Below are 18,282 nucleotides of genomic sequence, written 5' to 3' on the forward strand. Positions count from 1 at the left end.
AATATCCAATATACTGGAAGAATTATATTTTACCATATAATGTACCGCAGTATACAGTGACCTCAACTATATCACAGTATACTTGTATTGCTCCCCTGTAAAGTGTTATAGTGAGGGACTAGTGAACTATGTATAATGTACCCTTGTACAAGGTGACCTCATCTACATCACATTATACTTTTATGGCTTCCATGAAAATTATTACAGTGCAGGACCAGTGAACTATGCATAATATACCCTAGATAAAGGTGACCTCATCTACGTCACAGTACAGTTCTACAGCTCCCATAGCAGTGTTACAGTGATGGACAAATGTACCCCTATATAAGGTGACCTCATCTACATCACAGTACACTTTTTTGACTCCTCTGAACAGTGTTACAGTGAGGGACCAATGTACTATGTTTGATGTACCCCAGTATAAGGTGACCTTGCCTATATCACAGTACAGTTCAATGGCTCCTCTGAACGGTGTTTTAGTTAGAGACCAATGTATAATGTATCCCAGTATAGGGGTTGCTCTATAGATATTACACTCTTCTGTGAGTGACTGGTGTAAGGTGAAGTTGTTTGTATTTTCAACATGTAAGATGGAGAGAATGTTACTATACCTCTATCCTACTAATGTGGCTGAATCGTCTTCACATATTGTACTTAGGTAAACTGTACAAGATCTAAGCACACAGCTAATCAAAATGTCTGCTCCCATGTGCTAAAAACATCAGTATGAATTAGTCCAAAGTACATTAAATTTTAACTTTGTCAGAGTTGGCAGTTCCAGCTTCTAAAAGTGCAATGAATGAATTACAAAATATCTAAAAAGTAAAAAGTTTTCAGCTCAATCTTTTTTCTTTACAATTTACCTTTATTTACCTCTGGAGATAGCAGTCTTTTTAATAAGTGCACATCTAATGAAAGTCAGAGTTGTATAATGTATACCCTAAAATTACACCCATCAGTCATACACCAAAGTAGAATTAAAATTTCTTTGAACAATACCTAAGATATGCAAGGTCTTTTCTAAATAGCCAGTACAACCAGTGAAAAAAATCTGGGAAATTCTTTTTCTTTAAAAATCTAACCATAAGTAAAATATGAAACTGTACAGCACTATAATAAGGTGACATTATCCACTTCATAGTACACTTTTATGGTTCCCCTGAACAGTGTGATAGTGATGGAACAATGTGCTATGTATAATGTACCCAAGTATAAGGTGACATTACCTGTATCACAGTACAGATCAATAACTCCCCTTATGCTATAGTAAGGGTTTAATGTACTATATATATTGTACCCCAATATAAAGAGACATCACAGTACAATTCTGTGGCTCACCTGAACAGTGTTGTAGTGATGGATCAATGTAATGTGTATTGTGTTCCAGTATAAGGTGGCCTTTCCTATATCATGGTATGCTTTAATAATTTCCCTGAACAACGTTATAATGAGGGACCAGAACAGGGTGTAAAATGAACAGCATACACTTAGATATGCTGCTGCATTATGCTATTCATGGTATGGTTCATGTTACACATAAACAATTAATGACTAAACAACACCTGAGACAACTAGAAATTTCATGTTAAACATAAACAAATAAGGACAACCACTGAGACAACTATAAATTTCATGTTAAACATAAATAAGGACAACCACTGAGATAACTAGAAATTTCATGTTATACATAAACAAATAAGGACAACCACTGAGATGACTAGAAATTTCATGTTATACATAAACAATTAAGGACTAAACATCTGAGACAACTAGAAATTTCATGTTATACATAAACAAATAAGGACAACCAATGAGATGACTAGAAATTTCATGTTAAACATAAATAAGGACAACCACTGAGATGACTAGAAATTTCATGTTATACATAAACAAATAAGGACAACCACTGAGATGACTAGAAATTTCATGTTATACATAAACAAATAAGGACAACCAATGAGATGACTAGAAATTTCATGTTATACATAAACAATTAAGGACTAAACATCTGAGACAACTAGAAATTTCATGTTATACATAAACAAATAAGGACAACCACTGAGATGACTAGAAATTTCATGTTATACATAAACAAATAAGGACAACCACTGAGACAATTATAAATTTTATGTTATACATAAACAAATAAGGACAACTACTGAGACAACTAGAAATTTCATGCTATACATAAATAAGGACAACCACTGAGATGACTAGAAATTTCATGTTATACATAAACAAATAAGGACAACCACTGAGATGACTAGAAATTTCATGTTATACATAAACAAATAAGGAGAACCAATGAGATGACTAGAAATTTCATGTTATACATAAACAATTAAGGACTAAACATCTGAGACAACTAGAAATTTCATGTTATACATAAACAAATAAGGACAACCACTGAGATGACTAGAAATTTCATGTTATACATAAACAAATAAGGACCACCACTGAGACAACTAGAAATTTCATGCTATACATAAATAAGGACAACCACTGAGATGACTAGAAATTTCATGTTATACATAAACAAATAAGGACAACCACTGAGACAATTATAAATTTTATGTTATACATAAACAAATAAGGACAACTACTGAGACAACTAGAAATTTCATGCTATACATAAATAAGGACAACCACTGAGATGACTAGAAATTTCATGTTATACATAAACAAATAAGGACAACCACTGAGATGACTAGAAATTTTATGTTATACATAAACAATTAAGGACTAAACATCTGAGACAACTAGAAATTTCATGTTATACATAAACAAATAAGGACAACCACTGAGATGACTAGAAATTTCATGTTATACATAAACAAATAAGGACCACCACTGAGACAACTAGAAATTTCATGCTATACATAAATAAGGACAACCACTGAGATGACTAGAAATTTCATGTTATACATAAATAAGGACAACCACTGAGATGACTAGAAATTTCATGTTATACATAAACAAATAAGGACAACCACTGAGATGACTAGAAATTTCATGTTATACATAAACAAATAAGGACAACCACTGAGACAACTAGAAATTTCATGCTATACATAAATAAGGACAACCACTGAGATGACTAGAAATTTCATGTTATACATAAACAAATAAGGACAACCACTGAGATGACTAGAAATTTCATGTTAAACATAAACAAATAAGGACAACCACTGAGACAATTATAAATTTTATGTTATACATAAACAAATAAGGACAACTACTGAAACAACTAGAAATTTCATGTTAAACATAAACAAATAAGGACAACCACTGAAACAACTAGAAATTTCATGTTAAACATAAACAAATAAGGACAACCACTGAAACAACTAGACATTTCATGTTAAGCATAAACAAATAAGGAGAACCAATGAGATGACTAGAAATTTCATGTTATACATAAACAATTAAGGACTAAACATCTGAGACAACTAGAAATTTCATGTTAAACAAACAAATAAGGACAACCACTGAGACAACTATAAATTTCATGTTATACATACACAAATAAGGACTAAACAACATCTGAGATGACTAAAAAATTCATGTTATACATAAACAATTATGGACTAAACATCTAAGACAACTAGAAATTTCATGTTAAACATAAACAAATAAGGACAACCACTGAGACAATTATAAATTTTATGTTATACATAAACAAATAAGGACTAAACAACAGCTGAGACAACTAGAAATTTCATGTTATACATAAACAATTAAGGACTATAAAGCCATTGAGACAACTAGAAATTTCATGTTATTCGTAAACAAATAAGGGCTAAACAACAGCTGAGACAACTAGAAATTTCATGTTATACATAAACAATTAAGGACTATAAAGCCATTGAGACAACTAGAAATTTCATGTTATTCGTAAACAAATAAGGACTAAACAACAGCTGAGACAACTATAAATTTCATGTTTTGCATAAACAAATAAGGACTATATAGCCATTGAGACAACTAGAAATTTAATGTTACCATATACATAAACAAATAAGGACTATAGAACCATTTAAACAACTAGAAATTTCATGTTATGCATAAACAAATAAGGACTATATAGCCATTGAGATAACTAGAAATTTCATGTTAAACATAAACAAATAAGGACTAAACAACCACTGAGACAACTAGAAATTTAATTTACACATAAACAAATAATGACTACAACCATTGAAACAACTAGGAATTTTATATTATACATAAATAAGTACTAAACAGCTGAGACAACTAGAAATTTCATGTCATGCATAAACAAATAAGGACTAAACAACAGCTGAGACAACTAGAAATTTAATGTTAAACTTAAACAAATAATGACTATAAAGCCATTGAGACAACTAGAAATTTAATGTTAAACATAAACAAATAAGGACTAAACAACATCTGAGAAAACTAGAAATTTCATGTTAAGCATAAACAAAAAAGGACTATAAAGCCATTGAGACAACTAGAAATTTAATGTTATACATAAACAAATAAAGACTAAACAATTGTTGAGACAACTAGAAATTTCATGTTAAACATAAACAAATAAGGACTAAGCAACCACTGAAACAACAAGAAATTCATGTTAAGCATAAACAAATAAGGACTATGCAACCACTGAAACAACTAGAAATTTCATGTTAAGCATAAACAAATAAGGACTATGCAACCACTGAAACAACTAGAAATTTCATATTATACATAAACAAATAAGGACTATAAAACCACTGAGACAACTAAAAATGTAATGTTAAACATAAACAAATAAGAACTTTACAACCATTTAAACAACTAGAAATTTCATGTTATGCATAAACAAATAAGGACTATACAGCCATTGAGACAACTAGACATTTCATGTTATGCATAAACAAATAAGGACTAAACAATGGCTGAGACAACTAGAACTTTCACATTAAACATAAACAAATAAGGACTATGCAACTACTGAGACAACTAGACATTTCATGTTAAGCATAAACAAATAAGGACTATGCAACCACTGAGATAACTAAAAATTTCATGTTAAACATAAACAAATAAGGACAACCACTGAAACACCTAGAAATTTCATGTTATACATAAACAAATAACGACTATACAGCCGTTAAGACAACTAGAACTTTCATGTCATACATAAATAAGGATTAAACAACCAATGAGACAACTAGAGATTTCATGTTAAACATAAACAAATAAGGACTATAAAGTCATTGAGACAACTAGAAATTTAATGTTAAACATAAATAAGGACTAAACAACCACTGAGATAACTAGAAATGTCATGTTAAACATAAACAAATAAGGACAACCACTGAAACACCTGGAAATTTCATGTTATACATAAATAAGGACTAAACAACCAATGAGACAACTAGAAATTTCATGTCATACATAAATAAGGACTAAACAACCAATGAGTCAACTAGAAATTTCATGTTAATCTGACCCATTATGTGTGGTCAGTCTGTCTGTTGGGTCTTTCTGTTAACTTCGGGGTGAGGCGGGGACCAGGGGTACACTAATTAAAACACTAAATCATATTGTAATCTACTGTTTATATCCAAAATACACACTAGTTCTGTCCATCTCTCCAAATTCTACACTAATGTTTATCTACATTGTTTCTCACTATATTTTTCCACTCAGAACATCTATCTATCACTCCATTATGTCTATTAGGTTTTCTTTCTCTTATCTCTTCCAACTACATCTTAACTCTACTGTCCTTTTATCTTTCTCTGCTCTCTTTCTGCTTTTCTTTCTACTTTGTATCCTTCTGCCTTCTGCTTTCTACCCCATACTATATCATGTATCTATCTATATAGACATATTGTAATCCCACACCCTTTCCCCACATTCAGAATATGATTGGCTAACCATTACTAGATGCATGACAGCTCCCTTCCCCCAGATCATACCATAACTAAATGGTGCTGAAACAGCAGGAATATGGCCCAGTTATCCAGATATGTCATGAGGCAAACCTGTTTACCCAGATTTTTCAAAGCCTTCCAGAAACCCAAAAACTTGCTTGCTATTGATGTGTTTTCACACCCAACTTACATTAGTTTCCATGATGCTGACCTAGTTACCCAATCTGTCTCTGAAATTCCCATATTCACACACCCAACATATTACTAGTTAGAAACATGATATTGGTACTGCTATATATTTTACTTTTTCCCACACTAAAATTCCCTTTTATCATATGTACTAAGAATCCCATTGGTCATTTGTGCCCCACTTCCATTTTGATTTTGTTCCATGAAATTGTTATTAATCAAGCTACAGTACAGACATATATCCTATAGTATTAATATATGTATCAAAGATTCTAAAATGTAAGATCAATTTTTTTCTAACCAAAATATAATCCTTCTTCCTTGGAAGTACTATATTTATAGGTTACTGCATTTGTATGGGAAAATATGAACGAGTTTTGGGATGGAATACTGCACGAACTTGTGAGTGCAGTATATCCTTCTGACAAAATGAGTTCATATTTTCCCATACAAATGCAGTAACCTTTTTATTATATGCTCATTTTTTTATTCTACCTAAGGTTTAATTATATAAACAAAATACACTTCAAGAAACAACGTAAATGAATGAATGCCATATTCCAAACTAAACACACAAGCGCAGATTTGTCATTACACAATACATCATTATTAATGCACACATAACTCCGCCCAGATAAATTTGAACTTAGTTGCGCGCTCAACATAACTTTCGAAAGAAAATGGCGTGTCTAGTTAAAATTAAAATTTGCAGTCATATTGTGAATGAATGCGCATTGCAACAACTGTTCCATTTGATCTGGAATGAATATATTTTGGTATTTTGTTTCAATTCGATGAAAGTTTGTGATTTTGGACTGGATTCATTTGTGCAAATTATACATGAAATACATTGGATTGAAGTGGTGCGGGAGAAGCGTGTTTATGTCTGCAAATGTGTTTCTGTTTCTGTCATTGAATGTTTGAAATCATAATGTGGGAAAAATATGAAGTCTTTCAATTGCAATTATCAAAAAGACGCTATGGAATTTAATGCTTATTTCATTTTGAGTGCAGTAAGGAGGATGCAATTGCACTTATCATCGAAATTACAGCACAATTTCTAAATGCGTAATCCAGATTGAAAACCGATGACATGGCTCATGTAATTCGGGTTTGCAGAATTAAGAAAATACATTTTGAGGAAATTCAGGATGTAAAACTGTAAGTATATTTTATTTTGCCATTCTTATCACCAGCTAAAGAAGACAGTATATGCCTTGTCACTTGTATGTTACTTGTAAGGACCTTATCTTCCGTCTTTTATATAATGTAGCTAGCCTAAATCCGTAACATTGTATCAATGCTGAATGTGCCAAAAGTTTTTTTGCAGTCCATGAAAATGTTTTAGTTCATTCAGAAACAAATTTAAACAACCACAGAGTAAAGAACCTCTTACGTGAGTGTACATGAGTTGTGTACAAATCAAAAGTGCAGGCGTCTGCGTCATTGTTTGTTTACAATAGAAAGTAGTTCCTTTATGCACGTGAATGCTATATGTGTATTGTCGTGCGCGTTCAGTATCAGGGAATGCTGAACAATTCTGACAATGTAAAGTTAACGGGGAAAAAAATGAGCATATAATAAACATGCATCCTGGAGTAACTAGTTAACACTACAACATTTTGCTAATTCCTTATACAACTTCCATTTGTGCAACAAAATATAATCTCAGTTTCCAAACAACATGAAAATAATGACAAGACTGAGGTGGACAGGACAAATAATACATCAATACAGCAAAAACATCATGTTAATTGTGTTTAAAAAGCGTCCATTTTTTTCTTTCTTCACTGTTTAGTTGAGTACCACCCTTTTACACATGCATGACTGTAGATTCCTGTGTGCACTAAAAAGTAAGCAAGGTAGACCCTACATGACAGAGACAATATGGTCATGAATATTTCTAAAATCATTACAATTAGAAGTAACAAGGACCCTTATAAACAATTTTGTCTCATCTGGTCACATGAATGCTTCATGTGTCACATCTTCACTCATAAACCACACATCTATTTATATTACACATCTGAATTCTCAGATTATCACTGTATAAAAATCTACTCCATCCTACCATGAACTTGGCGAATATGAACACCCTTTCCCAGAATGTATAGACACATTTTTTCTAGTACTTACTTCCTTTTCTGTAGTTTTAAAATACTGCTTCACCCTTTTCCTTCTAACCTGGGTCAGAAACTATTTCAAATTCTGCTAATTCAACTAGTGCCAAACACTGCATGTTCAAAGGCATAACTGTCAATTATTCTATAAGAGTGAAAACCAAACATTACAAACCTAAACCAGTCTTGTAATTAAAGAAACTTAAAAACAAATGTCCCAATGAACTGGCCCCAATTTTAACAATTTTGACAAGAATTGGCTCTTGGCTTCATTCAGCTGGCCTCACCAAAATAAGAATAAAGACTCAGAAAGCCAAATAGACATAGTGTGATTCCCTTTTTATTAATTTTTGCTTTATTTTGTTGTTTTCTCCCCCCATACATGTAACTAGGTGGTATTTCATTATTTTACTAATTATGTGGTTTGCCATTGCGTTTTCTTTTTCCCTTGAGAGTTTTATGTATATGAAACTCTTTAATTAGAGTCTTGGGCACAAACTTCTCTATTCTACACAAAAACATATGTAATTTTCATTATGATACCCTCAGTTTGGTTAGAGTTGGATAGATTAAATCCTTGGTTCATAGCTGTGCTGATTTATTTCAGGTCAGTGACCTGAACAGACACTTACTGATGACTGATGCTTGGAGCCTGCCATTTGTCAAGTTGTTATTTATAGCAACAGAGAGCTGATTTAAACCCCTGATAACACTGCTAGGATTCTATTAATACATTACTGTGGAGAAAAACTGTTCTCCAGTATTCATTTTGTCAGAGAGTTCACTAAGTACAACCTCAGTGGACAATTTCCTCCACTAACTGTGGTATGGCTACCTCATGCATACCACCCTGTATCTCTATGCAGTTATTTGTATAATCTGTCTTTGCTTTTTTTGTTTTTAAGAAATCTATGCCTAATATGACTGAGTAACTGAGATTTACAAATACTTAAAATTTTTATATCAACTCTGAGTGACCTACCAGTAGCACATGTCCTTTAGTACTACACATATCTATTAAAGCCTGTACTTTTTATAACACTTATTATGCTTCTAAGTTACTAATACATACAGTATTTCCTTTACCTTCCTGCCTTACATTTTCCCCATCCTTAGAAAAGTTTAAGTTTGTATCCCTGGGGATTTGGGTACGATACCCTGGGATAGGCACATATCCCTATCTTGACTTTACTTTTGGTGGTGTGCATGGTGCAAACAGACATGCAGCCTTGATGTGCCCTAATTTGTTCCATTTAAAGCATCATGCATTTAGAAATCTACAATCAGATGCATTATGGCAGTACTCGCCACATTGGTAACATGGGCGTGTTGTTTCCCTCGAATCCCTAGTGGTTTCAGCCTTTTTTGCTGCTTCTTTTCCTCTGCAGGGTGTTGAGAGAGTTATTTTTAAGCTTTAGTTGTTGAATTTCAGCTCTCAAGTTCAAAATCTCTCCTTCCAGTTTTTGGGAATTCGCTGCCTCCACCAAATGAGCCATGCTGCCATACTTTGCTATATGCTCCAGTGCTTTTGTCTCCTTTGCCAAGATGAATGAGCGAACACTTGGATCCAGTCAATTTATGGCTATGTCAAGGATTTCTGAAGTCGATTTCCACAGGTCCATCCCCTTTGATTTTACTTTCTCAAGATCACAGAGCAGAAAGTCACTTCCTTGTACATCAGATTAAGGACCTCTCACTCTGCTGTACTGTGAGACCTTTGATGGGAAGAACCTTTCTTTAAACTTTTGTGACAGTGCTGTAAAATCAGCCTGTACATCTTCTGGTAGTGAATAAAACCAGATTTTAGCTTCCCCAGATTAACTTAATGCCTGGTGTGGTGCTTTTTCTTCCTCTTTTAGTTGTTTGATTTTGCAAAACTTTTCAAATTTTGAATGCCACACTTTTGCACTGTCCTGGTCCCCAGAGAAGGCTGGTATGGTGATGAAATCTCTCTCCCCCCACCCCTGACATGTTTTTTTTTGTGTATTTTTTTCTCAGTTCCAGCTGAGCTAAAAAGTCAGCTACCCCAGACTATTAAAACACTAAGTCATATTACAAAACAATTTACTTGCTATTGATGTGTTTTCACACCCAGCTTACATTAGTTTCCATGATGACGACCTACTTACCCAGATTTATCATTGCTTCACTCACATCTGTCTCTGAAATTCCCATATTCACATACCCAACATATTACTAGTTAGAAACCTAATATTGGTACTGCTATAGACTTTACTTTTTCCCACATTAAAATTCCTTTTGTCATATGTACTAAGAATTCCTTTTGTCATATGTACTAAGAATTCCTTTTGTCATATGTACTAAGAATCCCATTAGTCATATGTACTAAGAATTCCTTTGGTCATATGTACTAAGAATCCCATTGGTCATATGAAACATAAACAAAAAAGGACTATACAACCAATGAGACAACTAGAAATCATGTTAAACATAAAGAAATAAGGACTATGCAACCACAGATGGAGATGGGTCCAGCGAAAAGAAAATGCACAACTCTTTCAAAAATAGTGTACATACATTGACTGGTTAACATGCATATCTTTTGATGATTACCACAACATCCATTAAGTGTCACAGCAACCCGCTAAAAACTGCAAGATTAGTTGCATTCATAATATTGCCATACTACATATAGCTGTCAAAAAGGGCAATAACTCTTAAAAATTCCAGGACCACTTAGATTTGTCAAAAAACATGTATGTATATCTTAAGATAATGATTGATCCACGAGAAACTACAAGCCAAGTTGTGGTTACAAAGTATTGTCATGCACTGCATCCAGCTGTGGGGCTAACTCCAACCACAATTGTGAGAGCACAGTACTTTGTAAGTATGTGCTTCAGATGATGACTATAACATGTATAGAGTTTTATGGTGATCCATTGAAAACTGTGAGACTAGCTGAGTTCACAGTATTCTGTCATACACTACATCTAGTTCCAAGTCAAAAAGAGCTGTAACAAAAACTGCAGTGGCACATTTGTTTCTTGATTATGAGCATCTTCATTTGATGACCATAATACAAGCTGAACTTCACTTCATAAACTGAAGGACAAACTGCATTCGCACTATTTTCTCATAAAATGTATTAAGCAGCAAGACAAATGAGGCAATAATTCTAACAAGTCTGGTGGGAGGACAGTAATTAGTCCATATGCATATCTTTAGCAATGACCACAACATGTACAAAAATGTTTAATGACAACACATTGAAAACTGAGACTACCTGATTCTGTCACACACTACATCTGGCTCCTAGTCCAAATGTACATTATCAGGTTATGACCATAACACTTCCTAAGTTTCATGGCAATCCATTCAAACATTGGAGACTACTTATGTTCAAAAGATTCTGTAAAACATTACATCCAGCTTTGATTCAAAATGGGCAAAATTTCAGATAAAACTTGCATGAAAACTCTAATGTATACACATCTTCAGATGTCAATTATAATATGAAGTCAGTTTCTTAGCAATAAAAAGCTCAGAGACAAGATCTGTTTACAAGATTCTGTCACTCACTGCTTTTAGATGTGAGACAAAAAGGTCAATGACTCTATTAAATTTGCAGAAGCAGTGATTTGTCTGCATTATACAAGAATTCCAATATAACCCTGCCATTATCAAGGTCTGCTTTACACAAGAATTCCGATATAACCCTGCCACTATCTAAGTCTGCTTTACACAAGAATTCCAATATAACCCTGCCACTATCTAAGTCTGCTTTACACAAGAATTCCAATATAACCCTGCCTCTATCTAAGTCTGCTTTACACAAGAATTCCAATATAATCCTGCCACTACCTAAGTATGTTTTACACATTAATCCCAATATAACCCTGCCACTATCTAAGTCTGCTTTACACAAGAATTCCAATATAACCCTGCCACTATCTAAGTCTGCTTTACACAAGAATTCCAATATAACCCTGCCACTATCTAAGTCTGCTTTACACAAGAATTCCAATATAACCCTGCCACTATCTAAGTCTGCTTTACACAAGAATTCCAATATAACCCTGCTTCTATCTAAGTCTGCTTTACACAAGAATTCCAATATAACCCTGCCTCTATCTAAGTCTGCTTTACACAAGAATTCCAATATAATCCTACCACTACCTAAGTCTGCTTTACACAAAAATCCCAATATAACCCTGACTCTATCTAAGTCTGCTTATGTTTATTAGCAAGCTGTAATTGTTCTCAGTATGTCCAAGACACCCCTACAACAAGGTCGCTTGATAAGAGAGCAACAATTATGAACCCCTTTTCCTAAGTTCACTAATGTATTTCACTTTTATATAAAGGATAATATGCACAAAGGACAAAACTGTGGTCCCTTAAGTGTCATTTTTAGACAGGTCTCATTGTAATTGTTGAAAAGGTTTTCACATTGGAGATGGTTTTACTGTCAATAACCTCAGACTTATGAATCCCTCATATTATTTACAAACATAATTAGATAGAACACCACAATGATAACCCATTAGGATGACAATAGAATGAACAGATACATAATTAGTTAGAACACCACACTGATAACACATTAGGATGACAGTAGAATGAACAGATACATAATTAATTAGAACACCACACTGATAACCCATTAGGATGACAGTAGAATGGACAGATACATACTTACTTAGAACACCACACCAAAAACCCATTAGGATGACAAAATATACATAAGCATACATTTTCTCCAAACAGAATACATCTACCAATCATGTTTCAAAAGTCTGCAATCAATGGTGTCTGAATTTAGAGCTAAAGTCAACACTTAACTCAAACCACTGGAATGAAAACTATAGGTCACAATGACTTCATTTTCTCTGACCACCAAAATACATGCATTGTTCATGATACATCTAAATCATGAGTAACATTACTACGTACATGTAGCAATCAAAGGACAAAACATAGCTGCTGTTGAATATCAGATCTGGTACTTCACTTTTACAGTCAGGTACATGTACCACAAAACTTAAATGGATCCACATGAGATGGGATCATAATGTACCACAAGACTAATGGATCCACACATAATAGTCTCATAATATACCACAAGATTAATGGATCCACACTAGATGACCTCATAATATACCACAAGACTAATGGATCCACACTAGACAACCTTATAATGTACCACATGACTAATGGATCCACACTAGATGGCCTCATAATGTACTGCAAGACTAATGAATCCACACTAGATAGCCTCATAATGTACTGTAAGACTAATGGATCCACACTAGATGGCCTCATAATGTACTGCAAGACTAATGAATCCACACTAGATAGCCTCATAATGTACCACAAGACTAATGGATCCACACATAATAGTCTCATAATATACCACAAGATTAATGGATCCACACTAGATGACCTCATAATATACCACAAGACTAATGGATCCACACTAGACGACCTCATAATGTACCATAATACTAATGGATCCACACTAGATGGCCTCATAATGTACTGCAAGACTGATGAATCCACACTAGATAGCCTCATAATGTACTGCAAGACTAATGGATCCACACTAGATGGCATCATAATGTACCACAAGGCTAATGGATCCACACTAGATAGCCTTGTAATGTACCACAAGACTAATGGATCCATGCATAATAGTCTCATAATATACCACAAGACTAATGGATCCCCACTAGATGGCCTCATAATGTACCACAAGACTAATGGATCCACTCTAGATAGCTTCATAATGTACCACAAGACTAATGGATCCACACTAGATGACCTCATAAAGTACTGCAAGAAAAATGGATCCACACTAAATGTCCTCATAATATACCAAAATACTAATGGATCCATACTAGATGGCCTCATAATGTACCACAAGACTAATGGATCCCCACTAGACGGCCTCATAATGTACCACAAGACTAATGGATCCACTCTAGATAGCTTCATAATGTACCACAAGACTAATGGATCCACACTAGATGGCCTCATAAAGTACTGGAAGAAAAATGGATCCACACTAAATGTCCTCATAATATACCAAAAGACTAATGGATCCATACTAGATGGCCTCATAATGTACCACAAGACTAATGGATCCATGCTAGATGGCCTCATACACCTAACTGTTACACTACTCCACCATACTTTAAGACAGCAGCTTGAAATCATAAGAACTTCCAGCTAAAGTTGTTTAAACATTACTCACAATGTCACCTGTTCAAGGTAAATATCATCATAACCAGATTTGTTCCTTTAATTTTTTTAAAATATTTATTTTTTTGTTTACATGATGGCTGATGCTTGCTTACATGATTATAATGCACTCATGAAAAATTGCTTTAGGAATACCCATTCCATCTTTCCCTTTTGCAAGGGCTGTCAGTAATTGGTTAGAAAATAATAGACAGCCCCTAGCAACAATGTATCAGCCAAGTTCTTAAAATAAAAAGTAAGAAGACGTTAAAATGTAATGTATTGTAATTTACTGGCTATATAGTAAGCATTTCCTGCTTCTGAAAGATGCATGGCTGCATGCTAATTGCTTATCAGATATCAGAACTTTGATCTAACAGATGCTAGTGTTTTGTGTTGTTCATATCCAAAGTGGTTTTATACAATGATTTGCATGTATGCATACCACCTAAAGAAGCACATCATGTAATTGTCAAGTAAACTTGATATGAAACATTATATAGTTCTGTATTTAGAGGATAAAGAGTGTAGTGCATTCATTTGTTCTATTTATAGTTAATCAGGTCAGGCAAAACTATCTCCCTCCTTCTCACTCCACACCCAAGATCTTTCCATGATCAAATTTCTGGACTTGCCTTAATCTTTTCTTCTTTCCTAATCAAACAGAAATAGAATTGTGCCATAATCTGTAAAAGCTTTACCTCTTTCAATCACTTCGTACCTATCACAAATACAACAGATAATGCACTAACAAGTATGCAAATAAGATATTTAAAGTCACAATGCAACTGTACATTATGGGGCTTCCAATATTTAAGGATGGGACTTCCCAGGAACCTGAAGATGATCATTTAGGAAATTAATGGAGCCCCCAACTGAGTTGAATCTAGCAAGATATATACCAAATCCCCAGCCAATATCATGCAATTTCATACCTACCATAACAGTATGTGTCATGCTAAAAACATGATTTGTTTTACCCCCAAACCCCACAACACAGTTGTGTTTTGAAAAACATGATTTGAAAAATGCAATTGGAAAAACATGATTTATAGTTTTTAAAAAACAACCTCAATATATGCCTGTAACATGTAGCATGTATAAATGGGAAGCAACCTTGCTTTGAGCTCATAAAAATTACCCTTGTTGCAGTTTATTGCAATATGTCATAAAGGCAATTAAAAGGTAAAGAAGTTATGCATAAACAATCACCATTTCACATATTACTTAACCAGCTGACAATAGTTAGGGTGATGCATTAAGTCCATTCATGACTGCTGTGTGGGAATCTATGAGACTAATTTGCATAGGTAAAGTACATATATGGGAAAACCCTATTTGTTTTCACTTATAGGTAAATCAAAGATATGTACATTGAAGAAAAAAGTTATTACTCTTTATTGCCTTGAATGAGAATGTTTTATTAAAGATTATTGGCAAGTTTTTGATCAGCAGCACATTTCTTTTTAGTAAGATTTTACTCCATAAAGTGTGATTATTTCAGTCATGGGAACAGTATTCAGGTGTGATTAATTTTTTAAGACAAAATGTTAAAAGACATTTCCTGTGGTTCAGGAAACAATGATACTATACAACCTAGCAAAACTAAATTTCAGAACTCCTGATTGATAGAGTTTGACTGTGTGAAGCACATCAACATGGGGGAGCATACACTATATCAACTTAGGTCATTTTTGAGATATTCAAAGTCCACTGAAATAGCACCTGTACATAACATAGAGACCTGCCGAAACATATCTGGACATTCAGTTTAGTTCTCTTTATTATCATTAAATATCTTACTGACCCATCCTTTTCAGGATATTTTACCCATGAAATAGACTGATTGAAAGAATAATAATAAAAACATGCCTTTGTTTACACAGTTGATTTGTGTTGATAAAGCATTAACTCCCATACTGGACAGTGGTGTTTATTACTTTTGTATTACCTGTATAAAAAATAAACATTAAGCTTGAAAATGTTATCCACCCCCACTGCCCAATGAAATGGTCAGTCTCAAATATTCTTTCTCTCTATAAAGACAAGCATATCTCATGGTCAGACTGCATTCGATACAATTCTGACAATGCTAATGTTATGGTCAGCAATAGCAACTTGGTTCTGACCATGATTCACTCAGTAAATTCAGCAAGGAAGTTTGAACAACAGTACTGTCCAGTCTCTAGTGAGTGCAAAAATGAGCTTTTAATGACATGTGCATTACCTTCAGACACTCTTTTGAACTACTGACAGCAGCATAGAATGCATCTAATTAAGTCAATGTTTTGCCATCTAATGGATTTTAAAGAGAGAAACTTGGCAAATATTTACTTTTAAGGTCAATGTGCTTGTGATTTACTGAGTTGGAACAGATGTGTATATACATGGTGGTGATATACGACAATGCTAAGTCTACCAACTATTTTGTCTTTGTGAGTGTATTAAATGCTTTGAAGAAAACAGATAATTAATATTTTTAATCCAATGTGAATTTCTGATCTTTTTCTATAGGCTCATATAAAAGGCTTAATCTCAGTTGAACAACATTACTTTTGGGGGGTAATGTGTACTGACCGATTTTGGAACTCAAAACACTTTTTGAGTCTCAAACCTTCCATCCCCCAGCCCCAACAATGTCTGGGAATATGGCAGGCATGCAATTTATAGGCAAGGTCAACCAAGGCCCAAAACTCCAAAACATCTTTGAAAAAACAATCAAACATACATGTTTTTAATAACAAGCTTCATATTAAATTTGACTTCAAACCATGAAATTCCTCAAAAGGTATTGAGCTGAAATTGAAGGGCAAAAGTTCAAATTCAAACAGGGACCAAAGTCCATAAATGTTTACTGAAAGAAAGTGAAAACAAACTCTTCCTGGGACTACTTCATGTAAAGCCTCATACTGTATTAAATTTAAATAGTCTGAAGTTCCAGTATGGATGAGACTGCAACAGGTGGATTGATCTTATGTGAGATCTTCCCAAGAAATAGTCCATGCTGAAGTGTTTCATTGATGATTTGAGTGTCTTTGAAGTGTTGTTTTTTTACCTCCCTGTGAATGCTTTTCCTCCTTCAGCTTGACATATATGATCTTCTTTGGCATTCACTCTTATAATATCCTAGTGATGTGGCCTGCCCATCTGAATTGTGATTTCATTAGCAGAGTGTAGGTGCTTCGAATGCCTGCCCATGTGAGAACCTCAGTGTCTAGGACCGTGTCCTGCCATCATATCCTCATCAGTTTCCTCAGGCAGCCCATGTGAAAATGATTCATCTTCTTGGCATGAAGTCTATATACAGTTCTAGTTTAACATGCATAAAAGGTTGGCAGCACAGTGGATTTGTAGACCTTCAGTTTTGTTTGTTTTAAATTGATGCCTGTGCACTCTCACACACTTGTATCTAGTCTGCCAAAGGCCATACATGCTTTGGCAATTCTGGCAATGATTTCATTACTAATGTGGACTGTACATGACAGTGTGCTACAGAGATAGGTGAACTTGTCCACCACCATGAATGTTTGGTCATTTGTTGGGATGGTAGGCTCTGCGTAAGGCTTTCTGGTACAGGTTGGTGCATCATCTCTGCAATCTTTATACTGATTACAAGATCAAAATTGTCACCAGCTGAAGAGAAGTGGTCCATACTCTTGTCAGGATGTAGTACTTAATTATTGGCGAAGAGTGTAGATATTATAAAGTCCACGAGCATGAAATGCTTTAAAATCCAGCCCAGGAATAATAAAGTGTTGTAAAAGTAAGATAACTACAATGTTAAAATTTGTAAAATCTGAAGGTTTGAAAGTCCACTGCTGGTAGCAAATGAGGATAAAGATAATCTTTGATGAAAACATCAATGTAAATTAAAACACTGG

The 18,282-nt window shown here is 34.1% G+C and overlaps 1 protein-coding gene across 3 annotated transcripts in view; it reads right to left on the minus strand.

Annotated features, from left to right (window-relative positions):
- The window catches only part of LOC149801419 (uncharacterized), a 75,860-nt gene that overhangs the window by 20,875 nt on the left and 36,703 nt on the right, over positions 1 to 18,282 (minus strand). The gene's annotated exons all lie outside the window — the stretch shown is intronic.

Source organism: Sinohyriopsis cumingii, chromosome 4 (assembly GCF_028554795.1).
Source record: "Sinohyriopsis cumingii isolate HCF-2022 chromosome 4, ASM2855479v2, whole genome shotgun sequence".
Taxonomy (NCBI): Eukaryota; Metazoa; Mollusca; class Bivalvia; order Unionida; family Unionidae; genus Sinohyriopsis; species Sinohyriopsis cumingii.